The sequence below is a fragment of the Rhamphochromis sp. 'chilingali' genome (assembly GCF_963969265.1).
Source record: "Rhamphochromis sp. 'chilingali' genome assembly, chromosome: 7".
Classification (NCBI taxonomy): Eukaryota; Metazoa; Chordata; class Actinopteri; order Cichliformes; family Cichlidae; genus Rhamphochromis; species Rhamphochromis sp. 'chilingali'.
In genome coordinates, this window is record NC_137934.1 from 19,773,333 (window position 1) to 19,793,060 (window position 19,728).

Sequence of the window (19,728 nt, forward strand, 5' to 3'; positions counted from 1 at the left end):
TGGGAATTGACCAAACCTTGCCAGGATCTCACGCTGTGCGGGCTTTGATCCTGCTCCAGCTGTCAATTGCAATATACAGTTTAGAAGTAAGGCTATCTAATCCATTGTGAGTAAATCCTGCTTTTGGGTGTCAGCCTATCGACCTGCCCTCAGCTGTACTGTTGCTTATGGATCTATCTCTCCTGAGCAAATGTTTTCATTTGATGGATTCCCAGACAGACTTATATTAAAGCCATGGACCACCATTTGATAAGATTTCATTGGATCAAAATAGAAAAACTTGGTTTGACTTGTTGTATTGTGGCCTTATAATGTTCCTTGCGGAGCCCTTCACTTTAAGAACCTGTCCAACAAAAGTTCCATTTTGTTAAGATTGACTCAAGAGCTACACCCGAATCTATTTGCTGTTTTGGCTTACTTGCTTGATTACTACACCAGTGTGTAAAACTTTGAAAATATTCACATTATTTAAACCAAACAGGTAAAAAGATCTGAAAGCCACATATAACTACATAAAAGCCAAATATGATTTTTCTACTTCATAAGGAAATTTAGAGATAATCTGATTTTTGTTAAGGAACTGTTTGGATGTCCCAGTGCCCTCAAATTTTTGTAAATCTTCACTACAAAGGCACTAGCTATGCCCTTTACATGGAAAGCACAACTGTTTGATCACATGCACACAAAAGTGTATCTTGGCCTAATTTACCTTAAAGTTACAGTTTTTCATCATTAGATGTGAGCAGATTGCAGTCAGTTGAGTTGTTTTTACACTCAATAATCCCAGCTATACTGGTTGCTATTGGTCAAACATCTAAGGAGCTCGGCAAGAAAAGCAACTGGGCTTCTTTAAGTTTCTTTAAAACATTTTACCTCTCATTCGAGAAGCTTATTTAGCTCTAAGACCAAATGGTGGAGGGTCCCAGGTATTTAAGCCCTAGTGGGAGCTGTCCCTTAAAAGGGTCGTTGACCCACTATTAATCATGTGCCTCATCACATTAGCCAAGGTGTGAAAAAGGGTGTGGAAAACATAAACCGCGTACACTGTGCAAGAATAAACATGAAATTTAAAGTAGTCCAGTCGCATTTCTTTCCAAGCTTCTTAGACTACTATGACCTGGATGACTGACATAGTTTTAATCAGCAGAGAGAGATCAAATATATTCACCCGGTATCCTGGCAAAACGTGTAATAGGCAAGGCAATCTTCCGTGTCCATTTCACACATGCAGAAGATGCAGTAACAATCCAATGTGAAAATAATCACAGAAAAGTGTTTAAATGGATGTAAATACAAATTAGCCACCTAGCTTAACCGTTCCTTGCGATTAAAAAACCTGGAATGTACTTCATACCTTTCTTGGTCACTACTGACGTCTTGCCTTTTAATATATGATCTCCCCCTGCTGGTACTGGGACTTCTGCATGCATGTCCATTTCATGCTTTGGAGTGGCTGTGATATGGTTGAAACCTTTTAGACTGTAGCTCATGACTAGGGTTGCCAACCGTCCCTTAAAATACGGAATCGTCCCGTATTTAGAAAAAAAAGTACACGTCCCGTATTGAGCTAATAAGGGACGCACTTTGTCCCGTAATACAGTGAGAATCAAAAGTAGTCTATAAATGTTAATGGAATTAACGCTTTGTTTGAAAACATAATTCCCAGCCCCTCTCCTGCTTTGTGACCAATGAGCTGACAGCACACTTATGACAATTCGAGTATGACAATTCAGATTACCGCTCATCTCATTGGTCGAGGAAAGGTCGCTTGCGGAGAAAATACCGGAAGACAACAGGTGACCACAACAAGAAGCATGGCCAACAGGGAAACAAACGCCGACACTGCGGTGCAAGTCTCGGACGACAGTACACCTAAAGCTGGGCAGACACTGTGCGATTTTTTCAGTCGCGATATTCAGCTCCTGCTCAAACTGCACGATTGACTCGCAGGGGTTAGAAGTTCATAGGTCACGATGCAGGTCTCACACTATACCGCCCGATGCTCTGATGCGACCTGAGAGCTCACCCTGTGCGTCCATAAAATGAAGGTTATAACAGAAAATCTGTCGCTCTCTCTCTCTGTCTTTCACTCACACAGACACGCACACCACCACCATCAACTTTGCTAAATTGCTAATGAAAAACATTGATCAGGCAGCTGTGATTGAGCAGCAGTGTAAATCCAACTATTTTCACGGTTGTTGTGGTCGTGATCATTTTGTGATGCCACATCGAAAAGGCTCGGATGAGCTTTCCAAAGTTCTACAAGTTGTGCCTCCATCGCTTGTGTCCAGATCACACGCTGCACTGCCGAGCTGCGCCGTCTTTTTCACCGACGTTTACGTGTTTGCGCGTGAGCAGTGTAAGCGGCTGTGGTGAGATCCTCACGAGCGATTGATGATCGGGAGCTGGTCGTGAGGTGTTAATCACTTCTCGTTACCCCACGTATACTACACGACGCACGATGAAGGCCAAAATCGGTCCGATCACCAAAACGGTCGCACGACTCAAAAATCGTCTCAAAATGGGCCAAAAATCGCACAGTGTAAGCCCAGCATTAGAGCAGCAATGTTTGTTCCCCTCAGAGAAAGGGAAGAATGGGAAAAGGAAAACACCTGGCTGGAAAAAGTTAATATGGGCATGTGCAGTGAATATCAGCGCTATGTGGCCAGAAGTGTGATAATATAATTTATTTTGTGTAATAAACAACTGCAAGGATAGATGATTACAACAAATAGATGACTAATACATAAAAGTAATACATAGATGAATAATGATGATGAGTTAAGATGCGTAATCATGGGAACAAGCGGGTTTACAAACAGGAGCAGCTGATTAGCATTAGAAAAGCTGAAATAATACCTCAGCTGAAGCCAATTGTACTAAATGCACTAAATGTGCACTGTTACAAGAATGTTTTTCTTTCTATTATTTTCTATTATTTTAAGTTAAGCAGGACAAAGTTCTTTTAAAGAAAGATTTACTTATATTCTCAAAAGTTAAGCATGACAGGCTTCTGTTTAAGAAAGAGACCTGTTTTATGTGTTAATGTTGTCATTTTGAGCTAAAAATAAATGGCTAAATGATCACTTGTTTCACATGTGTTCATATCACAAAGAATAGAATATGCATCTGCTTAAATCAACTTCAAGTCAAATGGTTAAAAAAAATAATTTCACACACAAAAAAAGAGCTAGAAAATTCACCACACTGGGAAGGGTGAAGACAACTGGGTTGCCCGGCCCTGGCCACGAGGTGTCCCTTATTTATTTTTCAGGGAGTTGGCAACCCTACTCATGACGGCCACAGCTGGCATGTTTCTACTACTGCTTGGACAGAAAATCTAACTTCTGACCAACAACAGTAATACTGAGGTAAGTTGTTGATCATATGTTGAACTGTCAGTAGCCCTCTGCTAGCTGCTGTTAGTTTCCCTAATACAGCTAACAATAACAGCTATCTTGAAATAACTTTGTTGTATTCTGAGGCTTAGCAAATAAACTCTCATACAATGTAAGAATGAAATCAACTGTTTATCAAAGGGAAAGTGTGATCTTTAGGACTCAAGCCTAACTTTAGCTAGCTTAATGTTAGATTATAATCAGCTGATGGAAGGGTTGCGTGTCTAATCTGCTGACCAAAAGTAATTGCGAAAATATTGTGAATAAATGGGCATATTTGTGAACGCTTTAGTGTGTTAGAGCTCTGACTTCAGTTCAGGAAATGAGGGTTGAGGTGACATTTTATTAACATCCGAGTGACACTGCCTCTTTCATTTGTGTTCCTGCTTCTTTGGTGAACAGGACCCCTTCACAGATGACAAAACATAGACTTAAGTCCAAAGGTGTCGAAACAATAGCAGGCGAAGGCCTACATTTTCTCCTTCCCGGCCACTCTATTCAAATATGGTGGAGGAACATGGCAGCTTCCACAAACTGCAAACCTGCCCCCCTTTATTTTTAATAGATTAATTGTAAGTTTAGGTTCAAGGTTCAAGGTTCTTTATTTGTCACATGCATAGTTATACAAGTATAACACACAGTGAAATGTAGCCTGACACGCTCCTCGACATGTGCAAAAATAGGGGGGGGACGTAGAGGACGAACATTAGAGGACGAACATTATATATATATATATATATATATATATATATATATATATATATATATATATATATATATATATATATATATATATATATATAGTATGTACATTGGGTGAATGTGCAGTAGTAGCAGCAAGCAGGTGAATTCTGTACATTAATATGAATAGACTTCTGACTATTTTACAGGATAGACAATATAAACATATTTAAAATTAAAGGAATTTGAAATGTACATTGTTCCTTGGTTTAGTGTCTGGAAGAGTCCTGTCTCAGTCAATTATAGATGATGTGAGAGGGCGGGTGTGTGTGTTTAGGGCACGGATGGCTTGGGGATAGAAGCTCCTCTCGAGTCTCTCTGTCCTTGCCCGGAATATGCGGAACCTTCTACCAGATTGCAGAAATTGGAACAGTTTGTTGCCAGGATGGGACGGGTCCTTCAGTATCTACGCTGTTCTAGTCCGGCATCTCCTGGTGTAGGTGTCCTGAAGCGGGGGGAGAGCAATCCTGCAGCACCGTTCTGCTGTACGGATCACTCTCTGGAGAGCTTTTTGGTCCTTCACACAGCTGTTCCCAAACCACGATGTCATGTTCTGTGTGAGGATGCTCTCCACAGCGCCTGTATAGAAAATCCTGAGGATCTTTGGAGAGACCCTGAACTTCCTCAGTTGTCGTAGGTGATACAGGCGCTGCCTAGCTTTTTTGGTCTGGGCCTGAATGTGGGCAGCCCATGTCAGGTCTGAGGAGATGTGAACACCAAGATACTTGAAGGATTGCACCCTCTCCACTGGAGCTCCATTGATGATAATGGGCTTGTAGTCTCTGTGCTGACCCCTTCTGAAGTCCACCACCAGCTCCTTGGTCTTGCCGACGTTCAGCTGGAGGTGGTTGTCCTGGCACCATGATGCCAGATTCTTCACTTCATCCATGTAGGCCGCCTCATCGTTGTCGGAGATGGCACCCAACACCACTGTGTCGTCAGCAAACTTCACAATGGTATTGGAGCCATGGGTGGCCACACAGTCTGAAGTGTAGAGGGAGTAGAGCAGTGGCGAGAGGACACATCCCTGAGGTGCTCCTGTGTTGATGGTGATGCTGTTGGAGAAGCACCTGCCCACCCTCACCACCTGAGTTCTGCCAGTGAGGAAGTCCAACACCCATGCACACAGACGGCTGTTGAGTCCCAGATCCCTGAGCTTTGTGAACAGTCTGCAGGGCACTATTGTGTTAAACGCTGAACTGTAATCAACAAACAGCATTCGCACATAGTTACCCTGTTTCTTGTCCACGTGGCTGAGAGTGGTGTGTAGGACGTGGGCGATGGCATCCTCTGTGGATCTGTTGGATCTGTAGGCGAACTGCAGCGGATCTGTAGTGTCTGGGATGGAGGAGGAGATGATGTTCTTCAGCAGCCTCTCAAACACCTTCATTACTACCGAGGTCAGTGCAACTGGCCGGTAATCATTCAGGGATGAGGGTTTGCTGTTCTTGGGCACAGGAATGATGGTGAATCTTTTGAAGCATGTGGGGACCACAGACTTCGCCAGGGACTCGTTGAAGATGTAAGTGAACACACCTGCTAGCTGGTCAGCACAGCAGCGCAGCAGACGGCCGGTGATGCCGTCTGGCCCCGCCGCTTTCCTTGTGTTCACTCTCCTCAAAGCCGCTCGGACGTCATGCTCCGCGATGCTGGTCACCGGTCTCTCGCTGATGACGTCACCGTCCTCGGTAGTCAGGGAGTAGATAGCATTAGCTGCCTGGCTAACCTCGAAACGGGCGTAGAACTGATTCAGCTCGTTGGTGAATGCAGAGTCGGCGTTGATCGGCGCAGTGTCCCTGGCTTTGTAGTCCGTAATGGTGCGTAGTCCGTGCCACATACTTCGTGTGTCCCCTGGTGGAAGCGGGACTCCACACGTTCCCGGTACCGGCGTTTGGCATCTCTCACCGCATGCCGCATGAGGCCGCTTTGTAGGCGCTCATATCGCCAGTGGCGAGACCCGCGCTGTAGGAGGCGGTCCTGGCGTTTACTGCAGTGCGGATCGATCTGTCCATCCACGGTTTCTGGTTTGGGAATGTGGTGACTCTCGCAGTGGGGATAATCTCCTCCGCTAGCATATTGACGAAGCATACTGCTACTTCCGTAAACTCGTTGATGTCGACTGCGCATGCTCTGAACATGTCCCAGTCGACGTCGTTGAGTGCGTCCTGTAGCGTAGCTTCTGATTGGGCAGTCCACCGTTTTACCTCCCTCGTGGTCACGTCTTCCCTCCGTATGCTTTGTTTATACTGGGGAATGAGGAAGATGGCGTTGTGGTCAGACTTCCCAAAAGCCGGGTGTGAGACAGCTTTGTAGCCCTGCTTGTATGACGTGTAGCAGTGATCCAAAATTTGATCCCCTCTCGTTGGACACGAGACATGCTGGTAAAAGTTTGGCATGACTTGTCTGAGGTTCGCTTTGTTAAAGTCTCCTGCTACAATGAGGGCTGCGCCCGGGTCCTTGTTTTGAAGCGAGCTCAGCACATCATGTAATTCGGACAAAGCCATACCTGTGTCCGCTTGGGGTGGGATGACCGAGGTGAACTCACGGGGCAGATAGAAAGGGCGGCACTTAATGCTCAGGAACTCCAGATGTGGCGAGCAGCTGCTGGAGAGAGTAGAAATGCTCCTGGCATCACATCACTTTCTGTTTACCATGAAACACACTCCTCCACCTTTGGTTTTGTTCGACTCTGCCGTTCTGTCCGCGCAGAGCACAAAGAATGAATCCGACGGAGTTACGGCCTGGTCCGGCACTGTGGGGGTCAGCCATGTCTCCGTGAATCACAGAATGTTGCAGTCCCTCATGTCACGTTGGAAGGTGACCCTTGCTCTTAGGTCATCGAGCTTGTTCTCCATGGATTGTACATTGGCCAGTAGGATACTGGGCAGTGGTGCGCGATGCGCCTGCTGTCTCAGTCTGTTCCTAATACCAGCGCGTTTCCCCCGGCGCTTCTTTGTTCTGCGCCTCGGATGAGCGGCCCGTCCTTTGTTGTTCTCCGCGCCGCGTAGAATCTCTGGCGGCCAGGAAGGGTCGGGTTTAAAAGTGTCCAAGATTAGATGTGCAACCTTGGCACCGATGTTTACAAGTGATCCGCTGTCGTAAACTATAAGACTAGAGGATTTTGGGATGTAAACCAGAACAAAAAATAGGTAAAAAACAAGAAAAGTAGATAGTCGGAGCGGAGCGGTCAGGAAGGCGTCTGGACGTGGCCGCGCCATCTTGTAATGGAAATGTATCAGTTTATTGGAAGATGTAATTACACATTAGGTGGAATGCACCCACCTAAGACACAGTCCTGCCAAAAGGATATTAGATTTGGAAGGTTACTACAAATTACTGTTTCGTAGGAAAAAGGCTTTTTTTTTTTTTCTTGAATATTAAAATTGCTCACAAGTAATTTATGGATTCATTATCAGAATCAGAATCAGAATCAGAATACTTTATTGATCCCTGGGGGAAATTATTTTTTGTTACAGTGCTCCATTTTAAACCAACATTAAGACAAGACAGACAATACGCTAACTAAGAATAGTACAATATATACATATATATACATACATACATACATAAGTCACTTATAAATAAATATTTGGAAAAGAAACATGTGTAGTTGTAGCAGCAAACAGTGTGTTAAGTGGATGCGTTGTACAGGGAGATGGTCACAGGCAGGAATGATTTCCTGTGTCGTTCAGTGGTGCTTTTCGGTAATCTCAGTCTCTCACTGAACGAGCTCCTGTGACTGACCAACATGTCATGGAGTGGGTGGGAGGTGTTATCCAACATTGTCTTTATCTTGGACAGCATCCGCCTCTCCGACACCACCTTGAGGGAGTCCAGCTCCATCCCCACAACATTGCTGGCCTTACGGATCAGTTTATTAAGTCTGTTGGCATCTGCGACCCTCAGCCTGCTCCCCCAGCATGCAACAGCATAGAGGATCGCACTGGCCACAACAGACTCATAGAAAATCCTCAGCATTTTCTGGCAGATGTTGAAGGACCTCAGTCGCCTCAAAAAATAGAGACGACTCTGGCCCTTCCTGTAAAGTGCTGTGGTGTTTTTAGCCCAGTCCAGTTTACTGTCAATGTGTACTCCAAGGTATTTATAGTCCTCCACAATGTCAACACTGACCCCCTGGATTGAAACAGGGGTCAAGTGTTTCCTGGTCTTCCTGAAGTCCACGATCAGTTCCTTGGTCTTTGCCACGTTGAGCTGCAGATGATTCTGCTCACACCACGTGACAAAGGAGTCGACCACAGCCCGGTACTCTGTCTCATCATCCCTGCTGATGCATCCAACCACCGCAGAGTCATCAGAAAACTTCTGAAGATGGCAGGTCTCTGTGCAGTGGCTGAAGTCTGTGGTGTAGAGGGTGAAGAGGAAGGGGGAGAGGACAGTCCCCTGTGGTGCCCCTGTGTTGCTAATCACCTTGTCAGACACACACTGTGGGAGACGTACATATTGTGGTCTTCCTGTCAGGTAATCAACAATCCAGGACACCAGAGAAGCATCCACCTGCATCGCTGCTAACTTATCACCCAGGAGGGTTGGCCTGATGGTGTTGAAAGCACTGGAAAAGTCAAAAAACATGACCCTCACAGTGCTCGCCGGCTGGTCCAGATGGGTGTAGACACGATTGAGCAGGTAGATGATGGCGTCCTCTGTTCCGAGACGAGGCTGATAAGCGAACTGAAGGGGATCCAGATGTGGTCTTACTATGGGTCGCAGCTGGTCCAGGATGAGCCTTTCCAGGGTCTTCATGATGTGGGAGGTCAGTGCCACGGGCCTGTAATCCTGGGGGCCACTGGGACGAGGCGTCTTTGGTACAGGGACGAGGCATGATGTCTTCCACCCTCTGCAGACTCAGACTCAGCATAAACAGTTTATGAAAGACTCCACACAGCTGGGGGGCACAGGTCTTGAGGACAAGGGGACTCACTCCGTCTGGTCCAGCAGACTTGCCTGAGTGAAGTCTCCTCATTTGCATCTCAACCTGGTATTATAAGCATCGTTTCAGGATTTTAAACCCAACGCAGGTCAAACAATAAAAAGATAGGAAAGCTTGAAGGAGTAGGAATGAAATTCAACTTAATGGAATAATGGTGATAGAGAAGGAAAATCGGAGACAAAGCAAGGCAGATGAAAGTAAAATGATTAGAAGGCCATCAGAACATTCAAATGGCGAAGAATGGGGTGACTGAGAGAATCGATCTAAATCATCTTTTTTCTTTTCTTGTGCGGGTCCGTGCGACTGTCAGAGCGCCACAATGATTGTCCCAAAACGCACATTTAGACCAGAGCCCACATCGTCTTATTAATCCCTACCTTAAATTTGATTCCACAGAAGAAGGAGGTGATGGAAAGAACTGCGGGAAGATGGCAGAAAGGAGGAAAGAATGCAGCTGAGGGTTGAACATGATGTGGGAGTCGGAAACTTGCTTTTCTCTGCTCGAAGATGAAAGGTTAAAAAGCCTGATAGATCTTTCCATTTTAAATGCACCTCTGCGCCCGAGTGTGCAGTTCTCAGAGTGTGCATGCCGATTCATTTGTGCAGTGAGTGTTTATCTGCGTGCCAAGAGTGTTAGAATGGGGAAACGTTGGCTAATAACAAGATGTTCCTTTGAAAATCGCGGCGCATTCATCCTGGTGTGTTCTTTCAGGCGAGCAGCACAGGGTGAAATGTCAACCATTAGAAATAAACAGTCTTGTCATGACAACTCTTGACGCTGAGAACAATGCCAGAGAGAAAGTGAGAGAGGAGAAAAGAGTGATAGATGTAGCAAGATGGAAATAGAAAAGGATGGAAAGGTGTAAAAAAAAGAGGAGTGAGCAGGAAGATGAAAACACTTCCCTTTTTTTGCACATCCCTCTGCGTCAGCCTGCCAGTCCCTCCTTGAAAAGCAGCAGAATCTGTTTTTTCCTTATTTTTTTTCCTTCTCAGTCTTATTTTCTTTTTCTCTCTAAATCTATTTTTTCTTAACTAAAACCACGGAGAAGCTTCTCAGTGTCTCACTCTGCTGTTTAACAATCCACACATCATTAGCGCCTAGCCAGGTTTCCTTTATTTCTTTTGATTTGTGTCTGTGGTCTGCTCATAATGCTGTGCTGATGAGCAGAAACAGAGTTAGGCTGATTTTGATTTATTAGCATGTATGAAATAAATCCACCCTAAAAGCAGGGATTCACTAGATTTTTCTGTATGAACAGCTCAGTTTTACTTCAACTTTCTCTTAATGCTGAGCAACCGAGAAAGAGATTGCATTGTTGAAAAATGAATCCATACGCAGCAAATAACGGAACAACTCATATGACGCATAATTTTTACGGTACTATGAGGACATTTACTCCTTCGTAGCTGGAAGCCATGCATTCAAATAATATCATTTGTTTGCCATAGCTCGCCCAAGAGTTTTAAGAAGTGACAGAGTTAGTAATTCGTTTTAATATGCTTTTCCTTCCAAAGTCACTACATAAAGCCAGTGAGTTACACAAAACTGGGGTGTTGGTCACTCTGATACCTGCTTCTTGTTAATGGATCTGAAGAATCTCATAGTAGTAGGCAAGGCGTGGTATTCCAAAATGCCAGTTCCTCGAGAACAATCAATAGATGCCTCCAGGCCAGATATTATTCATTTCTGTGCAAAAAGTCTCATTATAAATTAATAGGAAAATCGGAAACAGGTCAAGAAATGTATTAATGTGCATGTGTAAACACACATGGAAAACTGAGTTTGTACAGTTCTATCAAACTTGAAATGTGATATTTGGTACCATTATTATTAGAGCCTGATCTCTCTTAGACAGTGTTCTTCAGGAGTAGTTCTTCAGGATTCTTAAAAAAGCTCTTCTTCAGGTTTTGACTGTTTATTTTTCCATTCTGTCAAGATGATTTCACACTGATTCAACAACATTGAGGTTGAGGATCTGGTGAGTGAAAAAGCAACCAATGTCCAAAGAAAAACTTTGAAAGACGTTCAGAAAGCCTTGAGCTATTGCTCAAGACAACTTTCTTTTGTTCCTCGGAAGCAAAATACAAAGAAACGAGGTGTGGCTCAAGACTTTTTGTATAGACTTTGCATATAAATATTTCATGCAGCACTAGAGCAAATTCTGGGTCTGCCTTGTCATCTTCTTTAAACCAAAGGGTTCAAGGATGCAGTTGGATCAGACTGCCAAAGAACTCCACTGGTTCCTTTTGATGTAAAGGGGTAACACTACACTAGCTTCATCTAGACGTCTACTTGTATCGACACCTTCATTCTTTTGGTTACCATCTTATCACAAGTAAGTCTTAGACCTCAGATTGACTGGCAAATTGAAAGCTTTGCCTTGTGATTTAATTTTCTCTGACAACTCAGTGATTCACCTGTCAATATACTACCAGCTGCTTTACCATTACTCGTAATCAAGATTCCAATAGAGTCCAAGTGACTCCTATTTTAGAGGGGGTACTCCACTGTTTTCCAACTACGACTAAGTAATTATTGCCATTATTTTTCATAATTATTGGCTTTGTCACTCCATAATTACAACTTGTCACACAATAAGTTGAGTCTATCCTAACAAAACTAACTGAAATGAAAAGAAAAAAATAATACTTCTTTAACTGGCCTTTGAATTCACAAATCTTATATTCCGTTGCCTATCTGAATGCTGGATGCAGAGTTGCCATTTTGGAATGGAGTATAATATATAATGTGAAAGATGAGATTGAACTATTGTGGAGAAAAAATGAAGAGTGGAAAACTGGTCAGTTGACAGCCTGTTACACTCCTTCCTCTTACTTATGTTTTAAAATAAACTGATTTACTGGCCTTGAAATCAAATCTTAAGGATTTAAAATCAAATCTTTATTTCAAGCAGGTCCATGATGGAAAAAAAAAAAGAATTGTGAAATGGCAAAAATCTCAGATCCGGACAACCATCAAATTCTTTTTGACAATTCCACTGCCCAAAGCCAGCGTGTTCTCCAAATTTCCTGGCAGAATAGCTATCTAACATAATGCTTTGAACCATCAGACATTATGTTCTTGGCATACAAAGTGATACTGATGGGTCACTGGAATCTGTTTACTGACAAAAATATACATGATGCAGAAATATGTGGCTGAAGACTTGAAACAGGAAGAAAAAAAGCTTGAAGTTGAAATTGCTATTGTGCTACAGTTAATATATTCATATTGGCTGCTACATGTCCTGCTTTCTGTCTTCTGTATGAATCTAATATTGTTCGGCTGTGCCACTGAATCCCAGTTACAGGGTGAGGACGATCAGAATCTGTAATATAATTGAGAAACAAAGCTGTGGAACCATACTGTATGCTGAATGAGTAAACAATAAGACAAGCAAATTCTGGTAAAAACAAAAAAATACAATTATGTTAATATCGTCCCACTTTGTAGAAAAGTATGTAAGAACTGAATAATAAGCTGCAGACTGCATGTCTTATCACTAATATAATGTTAGTTTATTGAGGCCTGTAGTGGCCAATAGATGAACTGTCATTACCGGTTGCCAGTGCTTTGTGTCCACCTCACTTTAACTGGTTTTCAATTATGGTCCTTCCTTTCATCCAAGGGAGGTTTAACAAATTGCCCTCTGCTAAATGTTTTTTTTAAACTCACATTAGAGTGTGTATTTGATGTACTTGATCATGTTCTGAGACTGGATTTGTGCTGTGCATTTGATAGAAACCTTCCCTGTTAACTTGTTCCTTGTAAATTCTACCATTTTGGTCCAGAGTAAAAAATGTCCATTGATATGTGGTGTGCCTCAAGGGTCGGTTCTAGGCCCTGTACTTTTTAATTTGTATATGTTGCCTCTCGGCAGTGTCATCAGGAGGCATGGAGTGAACTTCCACAGTTACGCTGATGACACGCAGCTGTACATCTCCGTGTCTCCTGATGACACCAGACCAATGGATGCCCTTTTTAACTGTATCTTGGATATAAGATCTTGGATGGCAGAAAACTTTTTACAGCTTAACCAGGACAAAACTGAAGTTTTAATTGTCGGTCCTGAGGCTCAGAGAGAGAAACTCTTGTCTAAATTAGAGGCATTTTCACTATGTCCTTCGCTACAAGTGAAAAACCTGGGTGTTATTTTTGACTCTGAGCTTGGTTTTATCCCACATGTTAAACATGTAACCAAAATTGGATTTTATCATCTAAAAAATATAGCCAGAGTCCGCCCTATTCTCTCTCGGGCCAACACGGAGATGCTGATGCATGCTTTTATTACCAGTCGCATTGATTACTGTAATGCCCTGCTCTCTGGTCTTCCTAAGAAGAATATTTTAACTTTACAACTCTTGCAAAACTCGGCAGCTCGTGTGCTGACGAAGACCAGAGGGCGGGCCCACATTACACCGGTTTTAGAATCGCTGCACTGGCTCCCCGTGTGTTTCAGGATCGATTTTAAAGTTCTTTTATTGGTTTTTAAATGTCTTAATGGTCTTGTGCCTTCTTATCTCTCAGATCTGCTTTTACCATACGAACCCTCGCGGACCCTGAGGTCCTCTGGCACTGGCCTTTTGATTGTCCCTAAAGTCAGGACACATACTCACGGAGAGGCAGCTTTTCAGTGGTATGGTCCTCGTCTGTGGAACAGCCTGCCGGAGGAGCTCAGGGCCGCAGAGAACGTACATGTTTTTAAGAACAGGCTCAAGACCCACCTTTTTAATTTAGCTTTTACTTAGCGTTTATTTATTTTTTATGCTTATTTATTCTATCCTGTTATTCTATTATTAATTTAGGATTTACCTAATATTTCTTGATTTTATTCTTATTCATTTTTTAATCTTCTTACTCTATTTATATTTATATTTATATTGTATCCTGTTCTTATTTATTTTATCATTTTACCCTGTATATATCGTATTGCGTCATATCTCCAGTGTTTCCTCGGAGGGCGCTCTCTGCACCGGGGCTGTTATTGACCGTGGCTGCTGGTCTCTGGGGTCCTCTCAGCCTGGTTGGGGGGCTCCTTGGCCCCCCTCCTGCTGTGTGCCCAGCCCGGAGGCTGCGGTCTGTGACCGGCTCCCGGTGCAGACGGCTCTCTGTTATAATGTTTCCTCACTTGGCTCATGCGAGCCCAGCCCAATTTTTACTCTTTAAGTGTGCGCGTGTGTGTATGTGTGTGTGGGTGGGGGTGGGGGGATATATGTGTATTGAGAGTGTGGGGAGTGAGTTGGAGGGTGGGGTGGGCTGCTTTTAACTATGTAAAGCACTTTGTGCTACATTTTTTCTGTATGAAAAGTGCTTTATAAATAAAGATTGATTGATTGATTGATTGATTGATTGATTGATTGATTGATTGATTGATTGATTGATTGATAGTAGATAATTAATTGCCATAAAGCTTTGTATGTGTAACTAGGTACTTCTGATTTTTTTTCTCTATACACCACCACAGTGGATTTTGAATCAAACAGTTAAGATGTGACTGAAGTGCAGAATTTCAGCTTTTATTGCCAAATACCACAATTCATCTTCACAAATACCACTTTTAATCACTCATCCTGTTACTTCTATAAGCAGTCACATTGTCAGTAAACACTAGTGACCTAGTTCCACTTGCAGACATACTGTACATGTCCATTTTTGCAGATCCAAAATTGCAAAATTTGTGACACTGTCCAAGAATATATGGACCAAACTGCAAAGGGTGAATTGAGAAACTTTACTGACATTTCTTTCTCCTGGTATTTTTCTTTTAGCATGTTAGCAATGCCAATTAGGATGTGGTAGCATGCTTTTAGTGATTAGCAATGCTGTGTCTAAGAACAGCCTCACAGAGCCCCCTACAAAACTGCAGATTCTTAGTTGTATTTCTTTAAAATTTATGTTTCTTTTGTGCAATTATTGGAAGTAAACTTTCTGTTGCACTGTAAACCCCAACAGTCTACCTGACTTATAAAGTTTGTGGATATAACAATTAAAATTCCTCACAAAGTTGAAACAACTTAAAACTTTTCTGTTCGGTTAACGATTCAAACAGTTATAATTGTACATGGCTTAGAAGTTAAGAGTAAATACTGCTTTCTTAATTATGATTTTTGAGTAAATGTTTTTTTCCGAGCTCCGCATGTGGACGTCATGACGTCATGACGTCTTCTCTCTAACCTGAACGACGTTGACAGAAAATTCTGTTCAATATGGCTGCCCTTCTCGAGCGACTGGAGAACACATTTGGAGAAACTTGTAAGTAAAACTGAACCTTCGTTATGTTTATTTTTTCCGTAAAAAAGCAAGTATATTAATATGTTGCAGCCAATAACTTGTTTTCGAATGCGCTGTTGTGTTAAAAAGCACAGACCCAGGTGGTGAATTGTTGTTCGCGGTTGTTCGCGCTCTTTTTCAAACATAGATTATGTCGTCAGTTTTACAGTTTTAACCGATTAAAACACAGTTTTACGAAGAATCACACATAAAGAAAGGGTCTTAGTGATATTTTAACGACCCCTTGCCAACGCAAGAAAGTTGGCGTTTTTACAACAGCAGCCTCATTGTTCGGCAGGTTTTTTTTTTTCTTCTCATTAGCATCATTCAAAAGTGACTTAGCTAGCAGTGGCAACTTCTATCTAAAACAATTGAAATATAGCAAGGTGTTGTATATTTAGTGTGCTGATAAGGTTTTCAATATTTTTATTTTTTCTTCCAAGGCTGAAGGCCAAAGACAAAAAGACAGAAGAAAAAAAAATTCAGACTGCAATTAATTTCAGGTGGAGACAGTAAATACAGGTGAGTTGAAAGATCTATTGAAGAAACCATTCATTAAGTCCCTTAAGGTGAAGATTTCATATATTGATAATGATAAAATTAACACAAATTAAAAGTTTCACTGATAAACACAATTTTTCCTTGCTTTGAACCCCATGTTCTATATAGATCACAGCTCTGATCTGGAGAACACTATTTTAAAATACTGTGTAGGGTTTTTGTCAAATGATTAAGAAACATACTCTCTGTCACAAGAGACAGAAAGGTTGTATCTTAAAAGAAAAGTCTCCAAAATTTAGTAGAGTCTGATGTCATGCAGTTTCATAAACATGTATTCTCCCCAAAGAATGACACCTGAAAACTTTGCGTTAAATGAACTTTTCTTTTCCCTTTTTAGGAGGCGCCTGATATCAACGTGAAACGCACTGCAGTACTTCGTGCCCTTCCTGTATACCTGCGGGAGGAGGACCCAGAATTCTTTTAGACATGTAATGTAAGTGTATTTTTGCATTACTTAAATTCTGCCAGTAAGATAAAATGCTATGGATTTTTTTAAATACAATTTAATACCCTAGCAGCTACCAAATTGTACAAACAAAATACCCTCTCTGTAGAAAACCCACACACACACAGGTCAGGAGCAGGGCACAGGCGTATCACAGCACTATGGCTATGCTGCAGGTGGCCCAAAAACCAGGCTGAAGTCAAGATTTAGTTTCTTTTTGAGATAAAGTCATGAAATAAAAAATTACTTTTTTTTTTAGAAAAATAATAAAAATACAAATTATGTAATGCAAGAAGCTAACACGTTAATGTACATTTTTCAAAAAAAGTAGAGTACCCTAACTCGTTACAAAGTAACCCACTACACTGCTGAATGTTTTGCTAGATTACAGGTCATGCTTGTCACATTCTCTCAAACCAACCTTACTTATTTAATTGGGGCGATCGTGGCTCAAGAGTTGGGAGTTCGCCTTGTAATCAGAAGGTTGCCGGTTCGAGCCCTGGCTCCGACAGTCTCGGTCGTTGTGTCCTTGGGCAAGACACTTCACCCGTTGCCTACTGGTGGTGGTCAGAGGGCCCGCTGTAGCTGCCATCACCAGTGTGTGAATGGGTGTGAATGTCTGGATGACTGAATGTGTAAAGCGCTATACAAATACAGGCCATTTACCATTGATACTGTGTCTATTCCAGGCGGACGCATTGGATGAGTCGACCCTCATTGACACTCCAGTTGCCCTTCTCACAGTGGTTACCGACGGCGCTTCCCAGTCCAGTCCATTTTACTTCCTCAAGCATGGCTGTTTTGGTGAAAGGCGACTAGGTGATGCGTGATATTCCCAGATTTGCAAATGCATTTGCTTTATTGTTTGGCTTGATCTATGCTCTGCATTTAGACTACCCCAGGAAGCTGGTTCACACATTTGCCTTAGTCCAAAATATCTTCATGGGGCTTGATGACGGCAAACCCCTGAAACCCCTGTCTACATGCTCTTAAGGAATATAAGGCAATGTTTGTTAGGACACGCACTCTGTTACTGAGCACTTTGTTTGAAGCACTTTAAGCACTTTAAGTTTACTACAGGCTTTGGGTGGATTTAACTCCATCAGTTTACCTAATTTTCCTATACTTGACTGCCTTATCTGGTTATTTGGAAGCTGATCATCTTTGTACCCATTTTAAAAAATTGTTTTTCATTTCTATTTAAAAAAAAGTGATTAGTATTTGACTTTTTGTTTTGCATTTTTGTGTATTTTGAGAAAGATGCAATTAGGACTGATGTCGTCCTTTGTGAGTTTATAAAAAGATAAATGTTCTACACAGAATTTATAATGCTCACTTTATGGTGCCGATGTCCATGTTAGTTGTTTTATAAAAACATTTGTGATGTTTTTAAATTTTCATGAAAAAATGTTAAATAAACAAAATGTAAAGTAACTGAATTTCCGTACTTTTTTTTTTAGTAGTCTACACTCACAACATATCTTTTAATTAATAATCAGATAATTTGAGTTTAGGTTGTAATATAATTGCATTGTGTTGCATCAAAATAATAAACTACAAGAAACACAAAAATATTGAAATTAAAGTATACAGTCTTTGAGTAAAGCTCAATTAATAAAATATAAAATATAATTTAAAATTTTTAGGTTAACAATAAATACAAATTTTGAGTACCCCATACTTAGAAGATATGAGTTTTTGTACTTAAATCTTTTGAGGTAATCAGTTTCCACAAAAGTTTTAAGTTCAGTCAACTTGTTCGGGTTTACAGTGTGGGAATAATCCGTTTAAGCCAGCTATGGATATTTTAAAGCTCTACAAATGATTATTTAAGATTTATAAATAAATTGCCACTAAATGTTATCTTGGGTTTTGCATAACCCTTTAGAATCATCATTTAGAGCTGCCAAGTGAGCTATTAAGAACACATCTGGTCACAGTTGCTCGGAATTCCTCACTACCTCAGCTATAATAAAGCAACAGTTGCAGATTTAGGCTCTCTTCCTTCTTGCTGCCCACCTACTTGTTACTGAGCTGGATCCTTATTATCGGGCAGCACCGTGCAGTGCTATAGCTAAGCGGGTTATTTTTAGTCAGACATTTGTTCTCTTACTCGTTCCTAAACCCAGGCACAGGAGTGTTGCTGGTAAGGTCAGCAGCTTGGTGTGGCTTGTCGTGGTATTATGTTTTAGTCACAGTCGGCTTCCAAAACAATTTTGATGGCCGTCTTGTCTTAAAGGCTATGTTCACAATGCAGGTCTTAATGCTCAATTCCGATTTTTTGATCAAATATGATTTTTTTTGTCTGGTTCACACTACAAATAAAATGTGACAGCAAACGCGCTCTAGTGTGAACGGTTCACGGCCCTCAAAGCGGCCCACATGCACAAAAGAAGACGTCACACACACAATGCGCTCTGTTCACGGAAGTAAAAGTGGCAGCTACAGAGCTAGTAGGTGTTGTTGCAGCAGTCTATCAATTTCTTCACAGTCAAAACCGACAGTATTTTGACAAATTAATTAGAGAAAGAAGGACACTGAGACACTGAGCCTGTGCTTTAACAATGGCCTTTTTTGGAGCAGTGGCTGCTAACTCCTTGCAGAGGTATGGACACAGAGTCTTTTAGCTTGAATAGAATTGTTTCCCCATATGCTAATCAAGTCCAAAACCTCATTTTCTGTCCATTGACTCGCTCCGTTCTCAGTTTCCACCGCCATGCTTTCTCGTTTGTCTTCTCCGGTGCTGTGCTGTTCACACTGCCATACCATGATCGGATATGGGTCTTATAGGGTCAAAAAAGTCAAATTTGATGCGCTTTCACCTGCAGTGTGAACGTAGCTTTAGTCACATATGCAGCATAATTGCTGAGCTTTGATGTGGCAGCTTTGCTCTCAGCTCTTGTGCCAGGTTTCATTCTATGGTGGTGACCTTGTATTTATTCTCCAATGCCTGTCCACGCCTGTGAAATTATTATTTTCATTTATTTATTATAAGTGCCATCATAGGTGTCATTAATCATTGAGGGTTATAACCCTGATTTTGTTTTTCATGTATTGTCCTCATACTGGGAAAAAATACCAAGCTCTCTTAATTAGTAATTTGTTATTCATTAAGGCTTATGAAAGTACTGTGATGTTTGTGATCAGAAATGCAAGGGAGTCCTCTTTACACTTTAGAGTGCTTGGCATGCACATTTTTTTGTTGAGCAGCTGAGAGAGAACACAGGTTTGTTTTCTTGTATTTTTTTTTTCCTTTTTCTTAAGGCAGTCTCAATTCAATTTTATTTATATAGTGCCAAATCACAACAACAGTCACCTCAAGGCGCTTCATATTGTAAGGTAGACCCTATAATAATACATT

The 19,728-nt window shown here is 41.7% G+C and overlaps 1 long non-coding RNA gene across 1 annotated transcript; it reads left to right on the forward strand.

The window, feature by feature from the left end:
- The first annotated feature begins 15,260 nt into the window (after nucleotides 1–15,260).
- Nucleotides 15,261–17,801, forward strand: LOC308399627. Its single transcript, XR_013972221.1, has 3 exons — nucleotides 15,261–15,343; nucleotides 16,260–16,355; nucleotides 17,057–17,801. It is a non-coding gene; the product is annotated as an uncharacterized lncRNA (long non-coding RNA).
- Nucleotides 17,802–19,728: the final 1,927 nt, after the last annotated feature.